At 38.5% G+C, this 24,341-nt stretch overlaps 1 protein-coding gene and 1 long non-coding RNA gene across 5 annotated transcripts in view; one reads left to right on the forward strand and one right to left on the reverse strand.

Annotated features, from left to right (window-relative positions):
• Nucleotides 1-962, reverse strand: part of RHOBTB1 (Rho related BTB domain containing 1) — a 121,827-nt gene extending 120,865 nt beyond the window's left edge. For 2 of the 4 annotated variants that reach the window (XM_027062072.2, XM_027062073.2), the window contains exon 1: nt 410-560. The gene's annotated coding sequence lies outside the window, so the exon portion shown is untranslated. Of the gene's footprint in view, nt 1-409; nt 561-815 lie in introns of those variants that run through there. The other 2 variants (XM_015088333.3, XM_053207641.1) reach the window with 2 other exon arrangements.
• LOC113600156 (uncharacterized) lies at nt 101-23,703 on the forward strand. Its single transcript, XR_003421109.2, has 4 exons — nt 101-223; nt 3,471-3,663; nt 17,963-18,038; nt 21,568-23,703. It is a non-coding gene; the product is annotated as an uncharacterized LOC113600156 (long non-coding RNA).
• The last annotated feature ends 638 nt before the right edge of the window (nt 23,704-24,341 follow it).

Raw genomic sequence — 24,341 nt, forward strand, 5'->3', positions numbered from 1 at the left:
TTCCGCCTGCCTGCGGGGGGCGGAGGGGGGTGGGAAGAGAGAGAGAGAGAGAGAGCGCGCGCGAGTGTGTGTGTGTGTGTGTGTGTGTGTGTGTGTGTGTGTGTGTGTTGGACAGTTAGGTTGGAGGGTGCAGAAAACACCCGAAGTATCTCGGAAGCTAGCACCGTCTGGGGCCCTGTGCTTTCTCAGTGCAGCTGGGCAGCTGTCAGGAGGTCAGCGTAAGGTAACCGGGTCACCCCCACCCCTGCCCCTTTCAGAGGTGCAAAAGGATGCTCCAAGCCCTCGCGTCTGCGGATAATATGGGTGCGCACACAGGGGGACCTTCTGAGTAACACCTCCCACCCAGGAGCGTCCCTCATCCCCCACCCCCACCCCGGACGCGTCCCCGCCCCGCCCTTGCCGACTCTACCTGCGGGCGCTGGAGGCGCGGCGGCGACTGCTGGCGGTGCTGCCGGCGGCCGCTCTGGCTATGTAAGGCCGCCTGACCCCACCCTCTCCCACCTCGGGCGCCCCCCGCCCTCCAGCCACCGCCCGGCTAGGCCACCTCGCTGCGGCCCGCCACCGCCTCTCCGCGGGGCGGGGGCTGCGGGGCCCTCCCCACTCTCGCGGCCTGCTGAGACTTTCGGGCGTGGCCCTGGGCCGCCGCCGCCCACCCGCCCCCGGCTGGCCCCCTGCTGGCCCCCTGCTGCGCCGCCCCCCCCCTCCCCAGGGCCCCCTCCCCCGCAGCCCTTGCCAGCCCAAGTGCGTGTGGCCCCGCCCTTGTCTGTGCAGGGCCGGAGGGACCTCGCCCCAGTGTCTGCGTCCCCACGACCCACCTCTGGGACTCTCGTGGGGCGCCCGCCAGCAGGGGGGCGACTCCTTCTACCAATGGAGGCCAAGTCTGGGGAAAGTTTCTGGCGGTGTCAAGGGTCAGCCTTTTCTTGTAGGGACGTTCTCTAGCAAAGAGATAGAAACCCAGGCGATTCTATCTGCGGTTTCTGCTGACATCACAAACCACACATCACTCGGTGTCGTGTTGGGTAGTTTACACAAAGAGTCTCTATCATTACTGCAGCCGTCTGCACGTTCCCCTTTCAAAACCCCAACCGAGTGACATTTCAGCAGAACGGTTAAAGGAACTTAATTTTTAAATAAAAAGTTACTGCTGGAAACCAGTACATTACATACTAGCTCTGCCCCAAGTTCCAAGTATGGTCACGTCTGAATAATTCCAACCTTTTAGTGACGGGGATTATATAGGCCAGTCACTACTTTACACCCCCAAATCTCCACAACTTTTTCTATCTTTAGTCTTCAGTCTATTTACCTCGCTATAAGGAGGATTGGTGAAAATGAAATGCAACAAAAACAATTTGAATAGCTTTTAACAGCTGGTATAAAAGTTTATGGCAGATACAGCCTGCAATCATTGAAAATAAGATTTGAAAATTATCTGTAGACCTCACTCTTCAGTTTTGCCGTTTTGCTTGAGTTTGAATTACAGAAGGTTGGTGGTATGTGTTATTTTTAGCAGAAATACTTTTCTAAGAATTATTAAACAGATTAAATGTATAATATGGTTATGATATCAGATCAGGGTAAAACTCCATTTACAGAAGAATGTGTTAACCACCTGGTAGGAGACACGTCCTTTTGGTGTAGTACAATTGGTTGTGTCTTAGAATTTAAATACTAGAAAAAGGTAACTTAGAAAACATTACAGAATCTTTATAGTCCTACCTGCCATCTAATGAGAATACTGCCTTCTTAGCACCCTATTTCTTTCAATTGCTACTTATAAGGTATAATTTCAAGATTGCTCAAAGCTTATGGATATTCGTTCATAAGTATTTAATGAGGTCTCAAAAACTGCCTGGCATTGACCTTGGTGCAGGTGATGTAAGAGTGAACTAGATAGAGAGATGTAAGTCCTACCTTCCAGGAGCTCACATTCTAATGGGGGAGAGATAGCTACTAAATAGACAAGTGCAGACATAATTAATGCACCTGTGAAAAGTTGTATGTGGAAGTATGGAGTGCTAGGAGAGGACAGCCTCCAAATGGTCTTTAAATTGCTATTTTGTTTTGAACCCTAGAATTATCGCAATGCTGCAAAGATTTTTTTTTTTTTTGCTACCCTTTCTTTCATATCTCCTATTCAGTTCATCAGGAAATCCTGATAGCTCCAGCTTCAAAATGTTTTCCAAGTCTAACCCCAACTACCCCTCTTCCAAACCAGCAGTGCCCATTTGGATTTCTGAAAAAGGCTCTGAACTTGTCTTACTGCTCTTAATCTTGCCCCTATGGTCTATTATCCATGTAGAATTTTGGATGACCCTTTAAAAGTGTGTGTATTAGCTCATGCCAATCCTCTGCTCAAAAACCACCCCATGGCTTCCCATCACTTTCAGTCACTTTCCATGGTGACAGTTCAAACTTGACCTTAGCCACCAAGGCCTTCCATGTCTGCCACCCCACCTCTCTTTACCTCTTTCTCCATCACTGTCCCCTCCCCAGTCCTGCCACCCTCACTGGCCTTTCTGCTGTTCTTTCATCCCTTAGGCTCCTGCATCTTGGTCATTGAGCCTGAGACACTTTCTCTAAATATTTAGAGGCTTGCTCCTCAGTAACATCAGATATTTTCTCCCTTGTCCTCATGTCAGAGAGGTAATCCCTGACCACCTGTTCTAATATAATATACATGTGCACACATGCATGTGCATGCACACACACACATACACATGCATACATTTATTGTTTGCTTGGTCTCCTCTAAAATGAGAACAACAACGGTTATAGTGTCATGCACATAGAAGACAAAACATAAATATTTGTTGAAAGAAAGCATATAAATTATGTAATGGACTGAATGTCTCCCCAAAATTCCTATGTTGAAGCTCTAACCCCCAGCGTGACCATATTTGGAAATAAGGTCTTTATGGAAGTAATTAAGGTTAATGAGGTTATAATTGAAGGGCCCTGATCTGATAGGATTAGTGTCTCCATAAGAAGAGACACTGGAGAGCTCGCTCTAGTACTTAGGAAAGGCCATATGAACACACAGTGAGATGGCAATGGTCTGCAAACCAGGAAGAGAATTCTTACGAGGAACTAAGCCCACAGGCAACTTGATCTTGGACTCCCCAACTTCTAGAACTGTGAGAAACATATTTCTGTTGTTTAAGTCATCCCATCTATGGTATTTTGTTATGGCAGCGTCAGCAGACTAAGACAAATTATGAAGAATGTTAAAGAAACAGTTTCGATACCATCTACACTCATACATTATATTATATATTATAGCTAATCATTTCAAGATTACTAATGCACAAAATGGTGTGATGGTGTAACTTTTAGCCAATGAACAAACTTTGGAGCACCTCCAAGGATCATTGAGGTTTGAAGATTAATCTTACCTGGACACAAGAATAGAGTTAAGTATTTAACACAAACAAATGCCTTTTATAACTTTGTTGTTGTTTGTTTCTGAGGGCATGAATGACTGAAGCTCGAAGGAATAAGAATGGTCTAGTCACTATCGTGAAAAGTGCTGTTTCAAGAGAGTACAGCCTCTAAACTCCATAAAAGTTTCCTACTGGTCAAGCTGAAGGACTCTTAAGCTGTGGTGTGCCTAGAACATAATCATGGCCCATTGATATTCAAGTAAAGTAGCAGATGCTTCAGGTAACAGCTCTCCTTATGTACTACAACTGCTTATACACTTTATCTCCAAAATAGGCTGTGGGGAGTAAACTTTGAACTTCTGTTTATGTTTTTTTTTTTTAATTTCATAAAACCTAAGCTCTTGCAAGTGTACAATATGCAGATTGATACTGGCCTCTCAGTTGCCCATAGGTCCCTTGGTCTCCTGTCCTCCCTCACAGAGGAATCTTGAAGAAATACTGGGAAATCCATAGTGTGGAGCAGCTAACATGTGATTCCTGCTCTTCTTTCAATTACATTGTGTTGCGTCTTACTGATTTTATGTTTGTTCATTTAAGGAATTAAGGATTCTATTATTCAGTATTAACTAAACCAGCAGTTACAAAATAGAAAAGTGGCTTCAAAGGATTTTTGTAAAGAAGATAATACTAATAATACAAGCATAAGCAAACAGGAAATTGGTAGAATTGAAGCTTCTCTGACTGCAGTAAGAATTCTTTGACATAATGGGAGGTTAACAAAGTTGATGATTTGCTTAATTCAGTCTACCAAGAAATCAGCTTCTCTCTTTCATTGAAATGATCAAGAAGGCCTATGAAATATGGATTTAAATCTAATTCTGTTAACAATGAGCCTTGCCTTAAGTATATATTATACTTTGAGTCATAGGCTAATGATAAAATGAAGCACCGTGACTAGCATAAAATAAATATCTAGTTCATCAGTAAGTGATTTTTAACACTTTTATTTATGTATATATTTCATAATGTATATTGGCATATGCAATAAGTGATCTGGTTAATAAATTAATAAATGAATAAATATTGGGGATATATACTGAACATTTTAACCGATGGACTGCCTATCAAAAGTGTTTGCGAATACTGATTTACATAACCAGGGGTAAGATAATTCATTAGAACCCAAAACCCTGCTCCTGAAAGAAAAAAGTGAATAAAACCAACTAATTAATCAGAGAATACCTATTCAGGGTATCTTTCTTCTGTTTTCTCTTTTGATCATTCCACAGTTTCAAGGGAAATAAGAGGAGAAGAAGCCCTGTTAATTTACTATGGTATTTGGCAGCAGAAATTAAACTTGCCAAATAAAAGTAACTTGGGGTCTACTTTGGAGTGTTGGCTTACCTTGTTATTCTAGTTTTGAATTACAATAGCTTATAATAGTATGAGTTTATATTCACCTGTCTTCTTTAAATTAGTTGACTTTTCTCTTAGAATGGAATGTACTCACAGAGCCTGGGATTTGAAATAATATGAAAACCCAGTCAAACTCTTCTGACTGTTCACCCATAAGAAAGGTTTTCCCTGTTTTTTGCAAGCTCTTGAAAACTTCTCTTCTCCCTACTCTAAGACTTACCGTGTTTATCTGCAGGATAAATTTATAATTTTTCAGTTATTGAGCCACAACATTGTGTAACAATTGGTATCAGCATATTGTTACTAGAAGGACTTTCTGTTTAGTTCTGTTTTCTTAGATGAGTAACATTACACTATAACGTTTGGAGAGTCAGGGGAGGCTGGACTACAGTTCATTGTGTGAAAAAAGCAGCTGAGGCTTGGAATACCACAGGGCCTGCCTGCGGTCAAAGCTCTGAACCTTCTGACTTCTCATTCTGAGTACTTTTCGTTGTGATGTGCTACCGCAGAATGAGCTGGGTGAGAATGTTGTTTTTCTTTCCAAGTATGAGTTAGAGAAAGTAGGACACGTTGGACGATTCCTCACTGTATCCATACACACATGTGTCTGGCAGCCCAGGGTGTTTTAGTTCCTCCAAAAACCCCTACCGCAAAGGGTGCCCACGAAGGTGAAGAGATCATTCTTTCCTAGAGATTTATTTTGCGATTAATGAAGGGTGACATGAGGCCTTAGAGATTATTTTATTTTTATATTATTTATTTTCTTTTTCTCCTTGGGGTCTCAGAATTTAACTCAGCACTCAACCACTGTCAGCTCCTGTTTTCCTAATTAGAACTTTAACCTTCACAAAATAATATTATTTTGGTAATATAGTCTTAATGAAAAGTAGTAATAGAAATATCAGTAAGACACAGGAGGGCAGAATACTTTAAACTAGTTGGTGGGGATTATTGGTTACTACTTAGCAATAATATCTAATAGTTTGGTAGAAAATTTTTGAGAGTGATGGAAACCTAATTTCCTGAGGTACGTAAAATAGGACCAAATAAAATAGTGAAGAGTGTATTGTAAAGATAATCTAGTTGCCCAGATGGGCTTTCCTTAGTTACAGCTTTTATGGCTCTTGAAATGTGTGTGTTCTTTATTCTTTTATGAGAAAGTAAAGATTTTCTTTTTCCCAGGGGCAAGAAGTTACCCTGCAGTTTAGTTGTTAAAATACGCTGAATATTTTTTCTTTGTTACTTCTAGGGCACTGATTGCAGATGATGCAGAAAATCCATTTGCTTTTAGAGTTTTTGTGCTTTGGCCTTTTAGAGTACCTTATGCATGCATGTCTTTCTAGTGTCTCCATATTCATTGTTAAAACTGATGCATTATCTGTGCTTTAAAAAATTATGTGGTAATCGTGGCACTTCCTCCTTCAAATGTGGCTCCTATTGCATGTGGAATTCAGCTCTCTTAGCCTTGGCAGCGAGGCCCTGTAGGACCTGGCCATGCCTACCTTTTTCGTCTCTTCTACATATCTTCCCCTGGATCACTAACCTCAGTAACACCAGACACCCTTCTGTTTCTTGAAGACAGCACACTCATTCCTGACCCTGTACCTATGAATGGGATGTTCCTCAGTCTGGAATGTTTCTAGCCCAGATTTTCAAATGATTGGCTCCTTTTCAATATTCCTCTCCTCCTCTCATCTAATGTTGCCACCCACCCTTCTAGTCCTTCTTCATTACTTTATTTTTTTTTCTTCATAGCACTTATCGCTTCCAGAAATGATATTATCTATTTGCTTGCAACTTTATGATATGATCTCAATTAGAATGCGCAGAACCTGGAACGTACTAGGTGCTCAGTTATACACACACACACACACTTTAGAGAGTGTGTGTGAGCAGGGAAGAGGGGAGAGGGAGTGTGAACAAGGGAGAGGGGCAGAGAGAGAGAGAGAGAGAATCTCAAGCAGGCTCCATGCTCAATGTGGAGCCCAATGTGGGGCTCTATCTTACGACCTTGGGATCATGACCTGAGGTGAAATCAAGAGTCTGACACAACCAACTAAACCACCCAGGAGCCCTGTCAGTAAATATTTATTTTTAATGAAAATATGGAAGCAGCAATAGTTTAAGCTAAAAGGGTAGGATTGAGATCTGTGATTAAATTCTGGCCTCTTGCTGAATAACCTTTCTCCAGTTCGTTGGTTGCTTTAATCATAATATGGTGATAAAAATACTGACCAGTGAAGACTGTTGTGGGGATTAGTTGAGGTGATGTATACAAGGTGCTTATCATATGCCTAACACATGACAATTGCTCACTAAATAGTAGCTATAATAGTTTTTCCTTCAGATGGGAAAGGAACAGGGTGGGCTAGATGCCAAGTACACTCTGAGCTCTAGGGTATGCCAGGGGTAAAAAGCCAGGAAGAAAATTCTTTGATTAAAATCAAAAGCACAAACCTACAAAGTTCAGAATTTGGGTAGAGCAGGTGGGAGCAAGAAGCAAGGAAGAAACAAAGGTAGAAAGAAGGCTTAAGACAATTGCCACCAAAGCGATGGATCAGAGTGCCCTGAGCCCATTTTTATTGGAAGGATTGTACATGGATAATCCTATTTGGCTTAAAACCCCAGGAACAAGTCTAGAAACAGATTGTCTTAGTAGCTGGACCCTATATTACTTTGTTGGTTAAAATTTGAAACTATTTTGGATATTTTATGTATCCTGTCTGAAATAATTGAAAGAAGCCCAGTTTGATTATTCTGTAAACTATCCTCTTATATTTATTATCTTTCTAATTTCATTCTGAAACTTGAAGGTCAGATAAACCTAACTTAATCACTTGATGGTAGTTGGTCCTAACAATATAGGCGCTAGCAAATAATGGGCAAACAAAGCCCTATTGAAAACAATTTAATCTTTGATTTTTTTGGTTTGTTTTTTAATGTTTATTTTTGAGAGAAGGAGAGAGAGAGAAAGAACAAATGGGAGAGGGGCAGAGATACAGGGAGACACAGAATTTGAAGCAGGCTCCAGGCTCTGACCTGTCAGTACAGAGCCTGATGCAGGGCTCAAACCCACAAACCCTGAGATCATGACCTGAGCCGAAGTCAGATGCTTAACCAAGCCACCCAGATGCCCCAATCTTTGATGTTGAAAAAGAAAAAGAAAAAGAAAAGAAAAAGAAAAAGAAAAAGAAAAAGAAAGAACAGCATAATTATCATGAGAAAGAAGTCAGAACTTTGTTAGAATTTCTTACACATATATGTGATTTTGCTTCATCAAACTGAATTAATTACATATGGATGGAGGGGTCAGGGCCAAACACAGTATCTCCAGTGTTCTGGCCTCTAAAGGTTTTGATTCAATCCTCTCTAGACATGTTTTAGAAAATAAGATTGGGGGTTTTAGACCTATCTCAGATCCCAGTTTCAAATTTTCAGCCTCAAACCCCAAATAACTTTTCCCTAAAACTGAACCAACCAAGGAAAACCAAAACCAAAACCACACAACCACAAACCCAAATCTTTTGTGGAAGGAGTGTGTGTGGTGGTGGTAGCTGGGAGGATGCTATGAGTTACAAATTTTTTTCCAGGTGCACAACATTATACTTTGGCATCTCTATGTACTCCAGAATTATCACCATTAAAGCCTATTTATCATCTATCACCATACAATTGGCCCCCTTCACCCATTTCACCCACCTCCCAATCTGATTCCACAAAGGTAGCCACCAGTCTGTTCTCTGTATCTACAAGTTTGTTTTTGTTTTCTTTTGTTTGTTTTGTTTTTTTAGATTCCACCATATGCATGACATCATGTGGCATCTATCTTTCTCCATGTGACTTATTTCACTTAGCATAACACCTTCAGAGTTCATCTGTGTTGTCACACATGGCAAGGTTTCATTGTCTCTTATGACTGAGTAGTATTCTATTGTGTATATACACCACATCTTCTTCGTCCATTCATCCGTCAATGGACATTTAGGTGGTTTACATTTTTATTTTTTATTTATTTATTTTTTAATATGAAATTTATTGTCAAATTGGTTTCCATACAACACCCAGTGCTCATCCCAACAGGTGCCCTCCTCAATGCCCATCACCCACTTTCCCCTCTCTCCTACCCCCCATCAACTCTCAGTTTATTCTCAGTTTTTAAGAGTCTTTTATGGTTTGGCTTCCTCCCTCTCTAACTTTTCTTTTTTTCCTTTCCCTCCCCCATGGTCTTCTGTTGTTTCTCAGGATCCACATAAGAGTGAAAACACATAGTATCTGTCTTTCTCTGTGTGACTTATTTCACTTAGCATAACACTCTCCAGTTCCATCCACGTTGTTACAAAAGGCCATATTTCATTCTTTCTCACTGCCAAGTAGTATTCCATTGTGTATATAAACCACAATTTCTTTACCCATTCATCAGTTGATGGACATTTAGACTCTTTCCATAATTTGGCTATTGTTGAAAGTGCTGCTGCCATAAACATTGGGGTACAAGTGCCCGTATGCATCAGCACTCCTGTATCCCTTGGGTAAATTCCTAGCAGTGCTATTCCTGGGTCATAGGGTAGATCTATTTTTAATTTTTTGAGGAACCTCCACACTGCTTTCCAGAGTGGCTGCACCAGTTTGCATTCCCACCAACAGTGCAAGTGGGTTCCCGTTTCTCCACATCCTCTCCAGCATCTATAATCTCCTGATTTGTTCATTTTAGCCACTCTGACTGGCATGAGGTGATATCTCAGTGTGGTTTTGATTTGTATTTACCTGATGAGGAGTGATGATGAGCATCTTTTCATGTGCCTGTTGGCCATCTGGATGTTTTCTTTAGAGAACTGTCTATTCATGTTTTCTGCCTATTTCTTCACTGGATTATTTGTTTTTCAGGTGTAGAGTTTGGTAGGTTGTTTACATTAAAAAAAATTATTTACTTATTTTGAGAGAGAGCAAGTGCAAGTGGGGGAGAGGCAGAGAGAGAGAGAAAGGGAGAGAAAGAATCCCAGCTCAGTGTGGAGACCAATGCAGGGCTCTATCTCACAACCATGTTATCATGACTTGAGCTGAAATCAAGAGTTGGCTACTTAACCGACTCGGCCAGCCAGGCGCCCCAGTTGTTTATATTTCTTGGCCATTGTAAATAATGCTGCAGTTATAATAAAAGTACATTTTATTTTTTTGAATCAATATTCTGTATTCTTCAGATAAATATTCAGAAGTGGTGGCAAGCCTGGGTGGCTCAGTTGGTTAAGCATCCAACTCTTGATTTCAGCTCAGGTCATGATCTCATGGTTGTGAGATGGAGCCCCATGTTGAGGACAGAGCCTGCTTGGGATTTTCTCTCTCTTCCTCTTTGCCCTTCTCCCTCCCTCTCTCTCTTTCTCTCTCTCTCTCTCAAAATAAGTAAATAAAATTTAAAGAAGTACTCAGAAGTGGAATAGCTGGATCATATGGTAATTCTGTTCTTTATTTTAAGGCATGTTCATACTGTTTTCCATGGTGGTTGTACCAATTGACATTTCCATCAGCAGTGTATGAGGGTTCTATTTTCTTCACAACATTGCCAACACTTGTTATATCTTGCGTTTTTGATAATAGCTGTTCTAACTTGTATGAGGTGATATCTCATTGTGGTTCTGATTTGCATTTACCTAATAATTAGTGATGTTCAACATCTTTTAATGTACCTATTGACCATCTGTATGTCTTCTGTGTAAAAATATCTGTTCAGTTCCTCTGCCTATTTTTTTAATTGGGTTGTTTGCATTTTTGTTATTCAGTATATGGATTCTTTATATACTTTGGGTATGAATCCCTTGTTGGATATATGATTTTCAAGTATCTTCTCCCATTCAGTAGGTTTCCTTTTTGTTTTGATGATGGTTTCTTTTGCTGTGCAGAAGCTTTTTAGTTTGATGTAATCTTTTGCTTTTGTTTCCTTCGCTTTTGGAGTCACATCCACAAAAGTATTGTAAGACCGATGTTGAGGAACTTACTGCCTATGTTTTCCTTTAGAAATATGTGGTTCAGGTCTTAACTTTTGTGTATGGTGTAAGATAGTTCTAGTTTCATTCTTTTGCATGTGGCTATCCAGTTTTCTCAGCACCATTTATTGAAGAGAATGGCCTTTCTCCACGTATGTTCATAGCTCCTTTATCATAAATCAGTTCTCCGTATATGTGTGGGTTTAATTCTGGGCTTTCATTTCTGTTCACTCATCTGTGGATCTGTTTTTATGCCAATGCCACACTATTTTGATTACTGTAGCTTTGTAGTATAGTTCAAAATCGGGACCGTGATACCTGCTTTGATCTTTCTCAAGACTGTTCTATACAAATTTTTGAATGATTTGTTCTAATTCTGTAAAAAAAAATGCCATTTGAATTTTGATAGGAAATGCACTGAATCTTTGGATTACTTTGGGTAGTACGGATATTTTGATAACATTAATTCTTCCAGTCCATGAGCATGGAATATTTTTCCATTTATTTGTGTTTTCTTCACTTTCTTTCACTAGAATCTTATAGCTTTCATTGTATAGATTTTTCACTTCTTTGGTTAAAGTTATTCTTAGGTATTTTATTCTTTTTGGTGCAATTTTAAATGGGATCTTTTTAAAAATTGCTTTTCTGATAATTTGCTAATTCAGTATGGAAACACCACAAATTTCTGTATATTGATTTTGTATCCTGCTACTTTGCTGAATAGAGTTATTACTTATTTATTTTAATACATTTTTGGTGGAGTCTTTTGGGTTTCCTATATGCAGTATCATGTCATCTGCAAATAGTGGGTTTTACTCCTTCCTGTCCAAATTGGATGACTTTTCTTGTTTACTTTTCTTTTTTCCTTTATCTAATTGCTGTGGTTAGGACTTCTAATATTGTGTTGAATTAAAGTGGCAAGACTGGGAATCTTGTCTTATTCCCAATCTTAGCAGAAAAGTTTTGATTTTTCACTGTTTAGTATGATGTTAGCTGTGGGTTTGTCATTTATGGCCTTTATTATGTTTATATGTTCCCTTTATACCTACTTTGTTGGGAATTTTTATCATGAATGGATGTTGAATTTTGTCAAATACCTTTTCTGCATCTATGGAGATCATCATATGTTTTTTATCCTTCATTTTGCTAATTACACTAACTTTCTTTTAATTTCCATTTGCATGGAATATCTTTCTCTATCCCTTCACTTTCAGTCTCTGTGTTCTTTCCATCTGGAGTTAATCTTTTGTAGGAGGTTATAGATGAGTTTTGGGGGTTTTGTTTGTTCGTTTTTATCCATTCGGCCACTTTTTGTCTTTTGATTAGAGAGGTTAATTTATTTACATTTTAAGTAATTATTGATATTTAATAAGTATCAATTATTGTTAATAAGTATTGTTAATAATAAATACTTAATGGCTTATTATTGTTTTGTTAATTGTTTTCTGGCTGTTTTTGTAGTTCCTCTCTGTTCCTTTTTCTCTCTTCCCTTGCAATTTGGTGACTTTCTTTAGTGTTAGGTTTAGATTCCTTTGTCATTTACTTTTGTGTATTTACGATAAGTTTTTGCTTTGTGGTTACTGTGAGGTTCACATATAACTTCCTATGTATATAATGGTCTGTTTTGAGTTGACAGCAATGTAAATTTGAACACATTCCTCATCTTTTATATTTTTCATGTAACATTTTACATCTTTTTATTTTATGCATCCATTAGCTAATTATTGTACATTTAGTTAATTTTACTATATTTGTCTTTTGACCTTTATGCTACCTTTTTAAGTGATTGGTTGACTACTTTTCTGTGTTTACCTTTTCCAGTGAGATTTTTACTTTTGTATGTTTTCCTGTTATTAATTAGTGCCATTTATTTTTAGTTGAAGGAAGTCCTTTATGTTTCTTGTAAAGCTAGTTTAGCGGTGATAAACTCCTTTAGCTTTTGTTTATCTGGAAAACTCTAATCTTTCCTTCAATTCTGAATGCCACATAGAGAATTCTTTTTTTTTAAATTTTATTTATCTATCTATTTATTTTTAAATTTACATCCAAGTTATTTAGCATATAGTGCAATGATGATTTCAGGAGTAGATTCCAGTGATTCATCCCCTATGTATAACACCCAGTGCTCATCCCAAGTGTCTTCCTTAATACCCCTTACCCATTTAGCCCATCCCCCCCACAATCCCTCCAGCAACCCTCAGTTTGTTCTCTGTATTTACGAGTCTCTTATGTGTTGTCGCCCTCTTTGTTTTTGTATTATTTTTGCTTCCCTTCCCTTCTGTTCATCTGTTTTCTACCTTAAAAGCCCTCATATGAGTGAAGTCATATTATATTTGTCTTTCTCTGACTAATTTCGCTTAGCATAATACCCTCTAGTTCCATCCAAGTTGTTGCAAATGGCAAGATTTCATTTTTTTTTTATTGCTGAGTAATACTCCACTGTATATATATACCACATCTTCTTTATCCATTCATCCATCGATGGACATTTGGGCTCTTTCCATACTTTGGCTATTGTTGATAGTGCTGCTGTAAACATTGGGGTGCATGTGTCCCTTCAAAACAGCACACTTGTATCCCTTGGATAAATACCTAGTGTAATTGCTGGGTTGTAGGGTAGTTCTATTTTTAATTTTTTGAGAAACCTCCATACTGTTTTCCAGAGTGGCTGTACCAGTTGCATTCCCACCAGCCGTGCAAAAGAGATCCTCTTTCTCCACATCCTCACCAACATCTATTGTTGGCTGAGTTGTTAATTTCAGCCATTCTGACTGGTGTGAGGTGGTATCTCATTGTGGTTTTAATTTGTATTTCCTTGATGATGAGTGATGTTGAGCATTTTTTCATGTGTCGGTTGGCCATCTGGATGTCTTCTTTGGAGAAGTGTCTATTCATGTCTTTTGCCCATTTCCTCATGAATTATTTGTTTTTTGGGTGTTGAGTTTGTTAAGTTCTTTATAGATTTTGGATATCAACCCTTTATCTAATATGTCATTTGCAAATATCTCCTCCCATTCCATTGGTTGCCTTTTAGTTTTGCTGGTTGTTTCCTTCACTGTGCAGAAGCTTTCTATTTTGATGGGGTATCAAGAGTTCATTTTTGCTTTTGTTTCCCTTGCCTCCAGAGACATGTCAAGTAAGAAGTTGCTGCAGCTGAGGTCAAAGAGGTTGTTGCCTATTTTTTCCTGTAGGATTTTGATGGCTTCCTGTCTGTTTAGGTCTTTCATCCATTTTGAGTTTATTTTTGTGTATGGTGTAAGAAAGTGGTCCAGGTTCATTTTTCTGCAGTCACATAGGGAATTCTTGGTTGGACTTTTCTTCCCTTCAGCACTTTGAATATGTCAGGCCACTGTCTTCTAGCCTGCAAAGGCTCTGCTGAAAAGTCTGCTGATCATTTTATCAGTTTTTCTTGCATGTAATAAATTGTTTTTTTCTTGCTGCTTTTAAGATTCTCTCTTTATCTATAATTTTTACCATTTTAATTATAATGTGTCTTGTTGTAGATCTCTGTGGGCTCATCTTTTTTGTAACTCTCTGGGTTTCTTAGACCTAGGTGTGTTTCTTCTTCAGATTAGTGAAGATTTTAGCCGTTGTGTCTTCAAATAAATTTTCTGGCCCTTTCTCCCTATCCCTATCGAGAGCCCCTAAATGCAAACGTTATTCTGTTTGATGTTTTTCCAAAGGTCTCTTAAGGGAGCCCCTTTAAATTTTTTTTTCTTTTTGCTGTTCTGTCTGGGTGAGTTCTGTTGTGCTGTCTTCCAGCTCACTAATATGCTTTTCAGTTTCATCCAGTCTGCTGTGAGAACCTCTAGTATGTTTTTCAGTTCAGTTATTGTACTCTTCAGCTTCTAACTTCAGTTTGGAACTTTTTAATATTTTCTGTCTTTGTTGAGGCTCTCACTGTGTACATCCATTTGTCTGAGTTTGACGAACATCTTTATGACCATTATTTGAATTATGATTGTTTATCTCCATTTCAATAATGTCTTTTTTTTTATGTCTTGTTCTTGTGTTTGGAACATGTTCCTCTGTTTCCTCATTTTGCCTGATTCTGTGTTTGTTTCTATGGATTAGAAATGAGCCACTTCTGTGAGTCTTTTTTTTCTTAACTTTTAATGTTTATTTATTTGAGAGAGAGATATAGAGTGTGAACAGGGGAGGGGCAGAGAGAGGGAGACACAGAATCTGAAGAAGGCTCCAGGCTCTGAGTGGGCAGCACAGAGCCTGATGCAGGACTCGAACTCACGGATCGTGAGATCATGACCTGAGCCGAAGTCGGATGGTTAACCGACTGAGCCACCCACGCGCACGCCACTTCTGTGAGTCTTAGAGGAGTAGCCTTGTGTAGGAGATACTGCATGGAGCCCAGGAGTGCAATCCTTCTGATCATCAGAGCTGGGCACTCAGATGTTGTCTTCTGTGTCCACTGTGCCCAATGGTCTGCTGTGGAGCAGCAGGAGGGCTAGGTGGGGCTGTCGCCTGGGGCTGCAGTGTGGGGCTTGGCAGGACCTAGCTGAGATGTACAACTGTGATGGGGTGCAGGGGAGGTCTGGTCTGTTACCAGATCCAGCTGTGATGTGTGATGGCTCTGCAGGGGTGAGCCCACTTGCTCTGGCAGGTTACAGATAGTTCCAAAATTGTTTCTGCCAGTTAGGTTACATTAGGCTGTTCTGTGGTAACAAACGACCCCAAGCTCTCAATGTCTTAACACAATAAAAGTTTATTTCTTGCTCAAACAAGGACCCACTGGGTTTGTCTGACTCTTTGTGGCAGTTATCCCGTCTGAGGTGCCTTGGCAATCCAAGCTCTTTTGATCTTGCGCCTCTGTAATCTCAATTCAAGACCTCCTTGATTATTGCGGTGTAGTAAGGAAAACCATATGGGCCTTTTGCTTTCTTCTAGCACTGAGAAGATACTCATTGTCTCTTTCACATTTCATTGGCCAGAACTACCCACATGGTCATACCGACCTGCAAGTGTGCCTGGAAGTGAGTGCACCTGTGTGAGTGAGGCATCTGATCTTAGTGTGGACTAGCTGTGTGTATTAGTCCCTGAAATTGAATTTTTTTTTAAAACAGGGATTTAGCTCAGAGCTCAATATTATTCAAAAGAGGGCCTTGGAACTTGTGTCAATTTATATTGTAAAAATTGGATTACTGGCCCCTGGAGAATTGGTGGAGTGCTCAAGGATTGCATGAAAAAAATATTTTTAATGCAGATGTGACTAGCCGACTCTACTTTCATAATGTCACCTTACTTATATTCTTTAACTTCCTGTAGAAAATTGGTTTTGTGTTTGCGATTTTGCCTAACCTTCCCACTTTTACAGGGACTCTGAAAAGGTTGAAGCTAGTCCACATCCTGCTATGGTAGACTGGCAAAGCTTACATGAACTTAGAATGATGTGTCATGAAAAACCCCAGAAAATTAGTTTGAGCCATATGAGATTACTGATATTTAACTTTTTTTTTTAATTTACAAGAGGAGTTTTATGTGTTTCATTCTTATAGTTAATCTTAGGTATAAAGCAATGACTAAGATACTGTCATTTCCCCCTTTTTAAACCTGTGTGCCATGGTGTAACCCTAATTTCAATCTTGTAATAAGATCTTTGAGGTCATTTCAAGTAAGGAATTTTGTACGAGTTTTGAATTGTAAGCATCATTGTTTTACACAGCCTCTTCAGCCGTGACCAAGCGGTTGACAGCATGACAAGTGGTTGATTTCAGTGAATTATTTAACAAGTTAATTATCCACAGTTTCCTCAGAGCATGTGGTTCTTCGTTAGGTCAAGTTCTCATTGCCCATCTCCTAACTGCATGGCTTGTGGTGAAGAAAGATACTTGCATTTCCTTCTTTAGTCCAGCCCAAGCTTCGTTGTTTTACACTAACACACCAGAGAAGTGGAAACGGCCGTCTAATTGCTTTCTGTTATGTTTTTTTTTTTTTTTGCGTTGTTGCAGCATCCGTGACAAATGACATCTTGCTTTTACCTGTTGTTTACCTCTTTTCTAACTGTGAGGCTAACTTGCCATTTATTGAATATGTGCTTTGTTTCCAAGAGTCCGCTAAATGCTTGCTTCTATTACCTGACCTTCACAGCAGTGTTATTAGGGAATTAGCATAATTATGTCTAGTTTCTGGATGAGGAAAACTGAGGTTTAATCAAGTCGAATGACTTAGTCAAGGCGGTGTATCTGGTCAGTGGCAAAACCAGGATTGGAGTCTGGCTCTAACGGACCCTAAGCTCATACCAGTCACTGTGTCATCCTTGCTCCCCATTTTCAGTTTCTTTTTAAAAGCAATATGCCTCTTAAAAGTGTACTCATGTAATCACCCTTTTTGCTAAGTATCATTTCTATTTTAATTGAAAAGAAATTTTAGTAGATGGTTTTGCAGATAAAAATGTAGTATTCCCATAGGCCTCAGAAGATCTGAGTATAAGGAATTCTAGATGAAAAATTGAGTTCTTGGTTCTGATATGTCCACTTGGACTTTTGTGTAATAAAAAAATAGGCTAAGAAATACTAATTCTTTCTTTAAATATTGTGAAACAGGTGTCTGTTTTATTTTCATAATTAAAAACAGACAAAATAAACCTGAGAGTCCAAAAGATCGCTCTTTGAGGGCGCTTTCCATGGAGTATGCTTTATAAGGTCTTGAATATGACAACCCTCAGTAAGCTTTTGATTTGTAAATACAGCAGCAGTTTTGAAATGGATCACAATGTGTTGTTTTGTTCTAAAGGCTATCTGGGTGAATTCTCATATTCTCAAAGTACTTATTGGCTTCCCAGTATAAATATTTAAACTTTTTAGATTATATAGTTTTGAAAGCTCTTAAGTTTCATATTGTTTTGGCTTTAGGTTATAAAGCCAGGAAACATTTCTGATTTGTATGCTGTCTTCATTAAGATAATGTGTTAGGCATATTTTCTAAAATGCTTTTAAACTTTCAGAGGGAATGTGGTTTCATATCTATTTTATGCACATGATCCTTATGAATGTGATACTAATTGGACTACAGAAAATGGAAAATAATAAAGGGAACGATGAATATCAGATTTTACATATTTGCTTTTTTACAAAAATCAATTCATAAATGGATGGGATGGAATGTGGTACTATCAAAACCTTTGTGGTTAAATTTACTTTTAATCATTTTTGCCTTATTATCTTTTGGCAGCTGGAAAATCTTTAATCTTTGTGGAAAGAAATTGAACTTTAAACCTTACACACTGAAAAGAAAAAAAACTGCTAAGGTACACAGTTAATAAGTTTACTAATTGTAAAATTAATCAGTCAACAGCACATTCACAGAAAACTATGCTGATAATTATATAATACTTGCATTGTTCTCCTACTTTGATTTATTATATTTGCTAATTTTGCAGTAATAACATTCATTATATTTTTGATAGCCTGTAATTCCTATTGCAAACATTTCAACTTGCACTCTGTATATACTTCTGGTTTTAAGACAGAATTTAAAAGTGACATGCAAACTTAAAGTTAAAGAAATAATTACACAAACAGATGAGCAGGTTCATCTGCTATCCCAAACAGTAATCTGAAGTGAAATTGGGTTCCAGTTCTATCTCCATCACTTATTAGCTCTTAACATTTGAGTGGTTATTTAACCTGTATAAGCCTTAGTTTTCTTATCTGTAAAATGGGGCTAATATAAGCTTCTACCTCATAGGATCCTGGAACATTAATGAAATTATCTGTGTTAACACACTTAGTGTCGGCACATGGCAGGTGCTCCATAAGCCTCAGCTATTATTTTTATTAACATGACAGTAATTTTTTGGGAGTAAGAGATTATCTGGTTCCTTTGAAGTTTATATAGACATAAATATGCCCATGTGGATTATGTGGGACCTGATAAAACAAAGAGTAAATACATTAAGAGTGTTTCTAACAGTCATGGTTTATTGATAACATTTATAACAGTAATGTACTGCTTATAATAATGAAGATCCCCATGAACAAATCATATTTGTAATAATGACTATAATTATAATGGATTGATAGCATAATTAGGATTGTGATGACTATTAAAAAACTGAGTTAGAAAATATTAACTTTATGTATGTGTTCATATACATTGTTTATGCCAGAATGACACTGTGAATCTGAAAGTGATGAGATAGCAATCAGCGACCTTATGTTGCCTGAAAAGGAGAACTGCTTGCCTGGAAGTCCTCCTTTGACCAGAGAAATGGGCATCCATCTGAGAACAGAGCATCTTACTAAAGTAAACATCCTGTAATCCACATGATAATAAGTCAAAAGAGGGTAGGACATCCCACCAAGAGTCAATATGCTGTTGCTATTCTGTATCATTCTGGAGTGTGGACTCTTCACATTTGACAAAGAATCTATTGAAGCAACGTGCAGATGATTTGCATGCAAGGTCAGGGGAATACTTTTGCAATGCCACTGGATTTCATATAAACTGAAACCATGCAAATACCTCTCTACCATGACTTTTTTTTTTTGAATTGCAGCTCAATAAAGGGTTCTTCATGCTTCCTCTCCTGTGAGATCTTCCTAGATTACATTAGACCTAATTATATTATGTTAATTACGAGCTGACCACATATGAAGCAAAATAAAGTCACTAAGAATGAATGATTTTTATACGGGGTGAAATTTTGAGATTAATGAAAGGTAAAAGGACAAAAAAGTCACAATTTTATCATCCCAGATAATTCACTCCAAACCTCTGCCCCCACCCCCAAAAAGATTTATACTTTGATACAAAATGTATCATTTATTTTATTTGGCTGCTATTCTACTGAAACTAATTTTAAAATTCATTTAACTAGCTAAATTGATGAAAGTCTTATACATAAGTGCAATGAATAGGTACAGAATGGGACGAATGAGACACATCTCTTGCCCTCAACAAGCTTATCATCAAGAAGGGAAGTTAACAGGAGACGTCACATTTTATTGCAGTTTATTTACTTTTCTCAATGGTAGGACTGAAATATGTATCACGTGCATGGAAGTAAACAGGATGGAAGCTTAGGGTGTAAACATAATAATTATTGTTAAGGGTGGCTTAAAAACGATCAGTTTGGAAATGCAGGGTTTTAGATCTTAGGGGTCATAAAAATGACCTCCTACATTTTACACACAGAGAAAGGTTCAGGGAAGATAAATGATTTGTTCAAGGCCACATGGCTTATTGGCAACCAGACTGAGAATTGGATCCACCCCTGGTTCTTTCAGCTCCACTCTGCTCCTGTTTCCATCAAGTCCATTGCCTCAGGAGGGTTAATAGTTAATATAAATGTTTATGTAGTGCTTGAGCCAAAGAAACGTGCCCAGATTGTTGCTTAAAAGGGAAATAAATTGTTATATGAGCAACTTAATTGCAGGTACCAGATTATAAATAGATTTACTCTGCAAAGACCAACAAAGGAATTAACACGGCTTTATGAAGAGATCACCTTACAAATTAGGGAGTCATCAGTATTCTGCACGACTCTGATGTGTGAAAGCAGAGAGACATTTTATAAAACATTAAACCATGTAAAAACTGGGGGCAGATTCATAAAAGCTAAAAGAAAAATAACCATTCCAAGTAAAGGTAGAGGCTGAAGTAGACTTTTAATAAATTAAGTATCCTCCTTGGCTGTTTCTTTTTTTCTCTTTTTTTGCCAGACAAGAATTTGTAGGCCTATGTTCAATGGCTACTCCTGAAATAATTTGGATTCTAGGGTAGTCTACTGTAATACAACATTTTAGAAGGATGACATCTGCTCAGCTATTGACTAGCTGTTGACTTGGGACAAGTTACTTAATCATTCTGAGCCTCAGTTTCTTCATTGATGCTAGGAAATACGGAATATGAAACCACTTAGGATTCCTTTCAGCTTTAAACCTTATGCCTTTGCAATAGGTAATACTTGCTTGTTCAGAAATTATAACCACAAATGGTTAGCTGAGCTTTGTGTCCTACCTAATATGCAATGGTAAATAAGGTTGCTGATAACTAGGAATAGAAAGAAAAATTGTAGCTCACTCATTTTAATGACTGCTGAAAGCATATGCAATGGCTTATTATTAAACTATTCCACTAGTGGAGAAATTGGAAATATCACAATAAAAATTTTCAATTTTCCATTCCAGTAACTTTATTGAATTGCCAAGGCATATAACAACAGCCAAAGTTGATACATTAAATGTAGATGTTTAAGAACAAAGTTAATATGTGATATTATTGTTTCTCATTTTAGTCCCTTTCTGCCAACCCTCTCCAAAGTTAAATAAATCTTCTTCCTTACGTATTGCTAAAAAGTGTCTTGCTATTTCTGATAGTTTGAATATTTTTTTCACCTAATTTTTTATTCTTTTGTAAAGGTAGTAAATCACGATATATTTCTATTTCTTCACTGCCAAATCTAATACAATGTTAATATTTCTGTAGTTTCCACTGAGTCTGTCTTCTGGCTTCTATTTTCAGTTTATGATCTTTGTTTCTATATTTGGTAAAAGTCTGCTTATGTTTTTCAAATATGATGTAAGGCAATCTTTTAACAAAATGTTTCTGAGTGAAAGCAATCTGAATTATTGTAATTTTAGATATATGCTTCCCAAGAAAGCAATATAATGCTTTTTTTAAAGGACAGAGTTGCTGTTTGGTTTCAAATATTGTTACATTTTATGTATTTATTCTATAGTTAATAATATTCTCAGCCTTTTCTTTGATGCAAATGTTACTGTAGAAGCTGTCTGCTTTTTGACCCAGATTCTCTCTTTGTGTTTCCTTGCCAGGACAGATGAAATTTCTTCTGGGCTCTCTGTTTTCTGCATCAGCTGTGGACCTTCATCCTGGCCACTAGGGGACTTTGGTTTTGATCATATTCCAAAGATCTGGCAATTAATTAGCATGAACAGAGTTGTTAAGAAGTTGCATAAAGAGCTCGCAGTGTTATAATCCATGTTCTTTTATCTCAAAAAATTTCTGAGTAGATGTGTGATCCACAAGGATACATGATCTGTTAACTCTGAGAATGATCACTGATGACCTGGAGATTTGTTAGTATTTGGGGAAGTGTCAGCTATATTGGCAACGTTCTTCAAAGAAGCCGTGGTCTCTAGTGGGCCTCAGTGATAGCCAGACTAGAGATGGTTTTGCTACTATTCAATTCCATCTGTGGGGGTGGGGTATGATTAACATGATCCTTGATTAACAAGAGGAAAGCTTCTCACCAGTAGAGTGGAAGAAACCCCCTTGGGAAGTAGAAGACATAATCAGATTGCCTGGAAATCAGGCTTTACGTGAACAGTTTATGGATGGTTTATACAGAAAATAAAATATTAAATTATCTCTTTTTGGGTAGAGGATGCAAGGGAATCACATAGCACCTCCACATTTACTTGTCCCATTTTAGGACAAATATTTAGAAGAAGAAGAAGAAGAGGACCCAGCATATGATGTTGCAGAACCAGTTTGGAGACATAGCCCAAACATTTAATAAGATCAGCCAGGCTTTACCTTAGGAGCCAGGATGGGGAGGGACCAGGACTACCTCCAAAGGCTCATTTGCTTCAGCCTGTGCTATGGAAGTCTGCCTCCCACAAGCTGACTGTATTGCCTGATTTCTAATTAGCCTTCCAACCACAGTCACAGCATGAATCTTGGATCAAGGGTCTCATCTCCCAGTAATCTACTGTTATTTTACTCACAACCTCTGCCTGAAGAACATATACCTTTCCTGACCAATAGTTATGCCCATCCTGAGTCTGACAGGCATGGTTTCCCTACATGTAAGAAATGTTTATTGATCACCTAATAGATGAAATGCAAATGTGAGCAGGAAACAACCCCTATATTTGAGATGCTTCTAGTCTGTGGGGTGGGGGTGGGGGCAAAGGTAAACAGGTAATTATAATAGTATGTACAATAGTGGGGTAAACACTGTCATAAGAACCCATTGGAGGAGCACTCGTTTTAATATTAGGCTCTACTAAATAGTTCAAAGCAGACCAACTTGCTTTATTTCTGGTTTTCAAAATGGCGGCCATCATGACTACTATATTTGGTTGACTAAGTTCATTGGATTCCAGTACCCCATAGATGGCTTCTCCCATGACTCCTAGACCAGGGAATAATGGTGTATGCAATAGTTGCACACTGTGGAGGCGTCACCGCTCACAGAGTTGCTCCAGCTCCACTTACCCTTTCTCTTTGCTATAGGTGACTGCAGCACAGATTAAAACTCCTTGGTAACAGCTAGCTGTTCTTTTTGGAGAATCTTCAAAAGTAAATCTTCCATATCATGCAGATATGGAAGCAGGTGGAAACCCTAAAAGGCAGCCCCTACAAAGGGGGCTCCTTAGACTTCTGCTGTTGAGAGTCCCCACATCTCAGCCCTGTTCTGCCCTTCCCAATCCTTGTTCCTCATTTTTAATTCTGCAAGACACTCTGGTATTCTTATAGTAATTTTTTATGCTTGAATTATCCATGTTTTGTGCTTGTAGCCCAAGAATGCTTATGATGTGCTTGAATATTCTTTAGCTCTATTTGTGTAATTTCAAAAAATATATCACTTGTGTTCAGACAATGCACACCAATTTTGCTGCTGTTAGCTGTAAGTGCTGAGGAATGTTTCTGACTTCCTACAACTCCATCTCTTTAGACAGAAAAGCAGAATTGATATCTCCTGGTTGCTAGGTTCAAAGGTCAGCTGAAGGCAGAAGTGGAATCAAGACATCTTCTAGAGCTTTCTCTGCTGCTTACTTTATTCAAGGCTAAAGGATTTGGGGGAGAAGAGGACCTAGTCCTTGTATTTCACTTTTCTAGTGTTTCTTGGCAAGCCAGGACTCTTGCTCTTAACTTCTGAAACTAATCTAGCTCTTATGTTTGCCTTAGATGGGCCAGGAGTCCCACCCACACTAACTCCCTATAGAGCCCCTCAGGTCTCTGCCTCTTTATTGGGAAACCTTCTTCTCTTCTCTGAGCTTTCTTATATCTGCCCTGTATGTGTGTACGTGGATTATTCTAATGAAATGATGACTGTGTTGATCGTGATATGGCTCCTCTCCAAGATGATACCTCTGAAATCACCCTTCTCACTGTCTTGCACTACAGCCTATGGGCAAGTGGCATTGTCCTCTAACTTTAGTCCAGCTCTTTGGACTTCCACCTGTTTAAGTATCTTAATGTTTTTATATAAACCACTAAACTGGAAGCCATATGAGTATCCAAATCTTCTTCATCTGGCAAGTCTTCTGTTCTCTTCCACCAAGAAAACCTACTGAAAACACACTAGTGATTACACTATGCAATTTTGAAATTCATAGCATTTAAAAATACATCAATGGCTTTTTAAAAAACAAATCTGAATCCCTTTCTTGATATGAAATTGTATGTGAATTTCCACTATAAAAAGTTAAAAAAAAAACCAGAAAACAAAAAACAAACACAAGAGTTACTCTGGCGGAGGTAGAATCTAGGTTGTGGATGGGGTGGAAGGGGGCTTGGCTGAAGTCCTACTCATTTGGAGCTTCTCTTCTCTTCTGCTGCTGCCTTGGGAGCTCCCCCC

The sequence above is a fragment of the Acinonyx jubatus genome, chromosome D2 (genome assembly GCF_027475565.1).
Source record: "Acinonyx jubatus isolate Ajub_Pintada_27869175 chromosome D2, VMU_Ajub_asm_v1.0, whole genome shotgun sequence".
In the NCBI taxonomy this organism is placed as follows: domain Eukaryota; kingdom Metazoa; phylum Chordata; class Mammalia; order Carnivora; family Felidae; genus Acinonyx; species Acinonyx jubatus.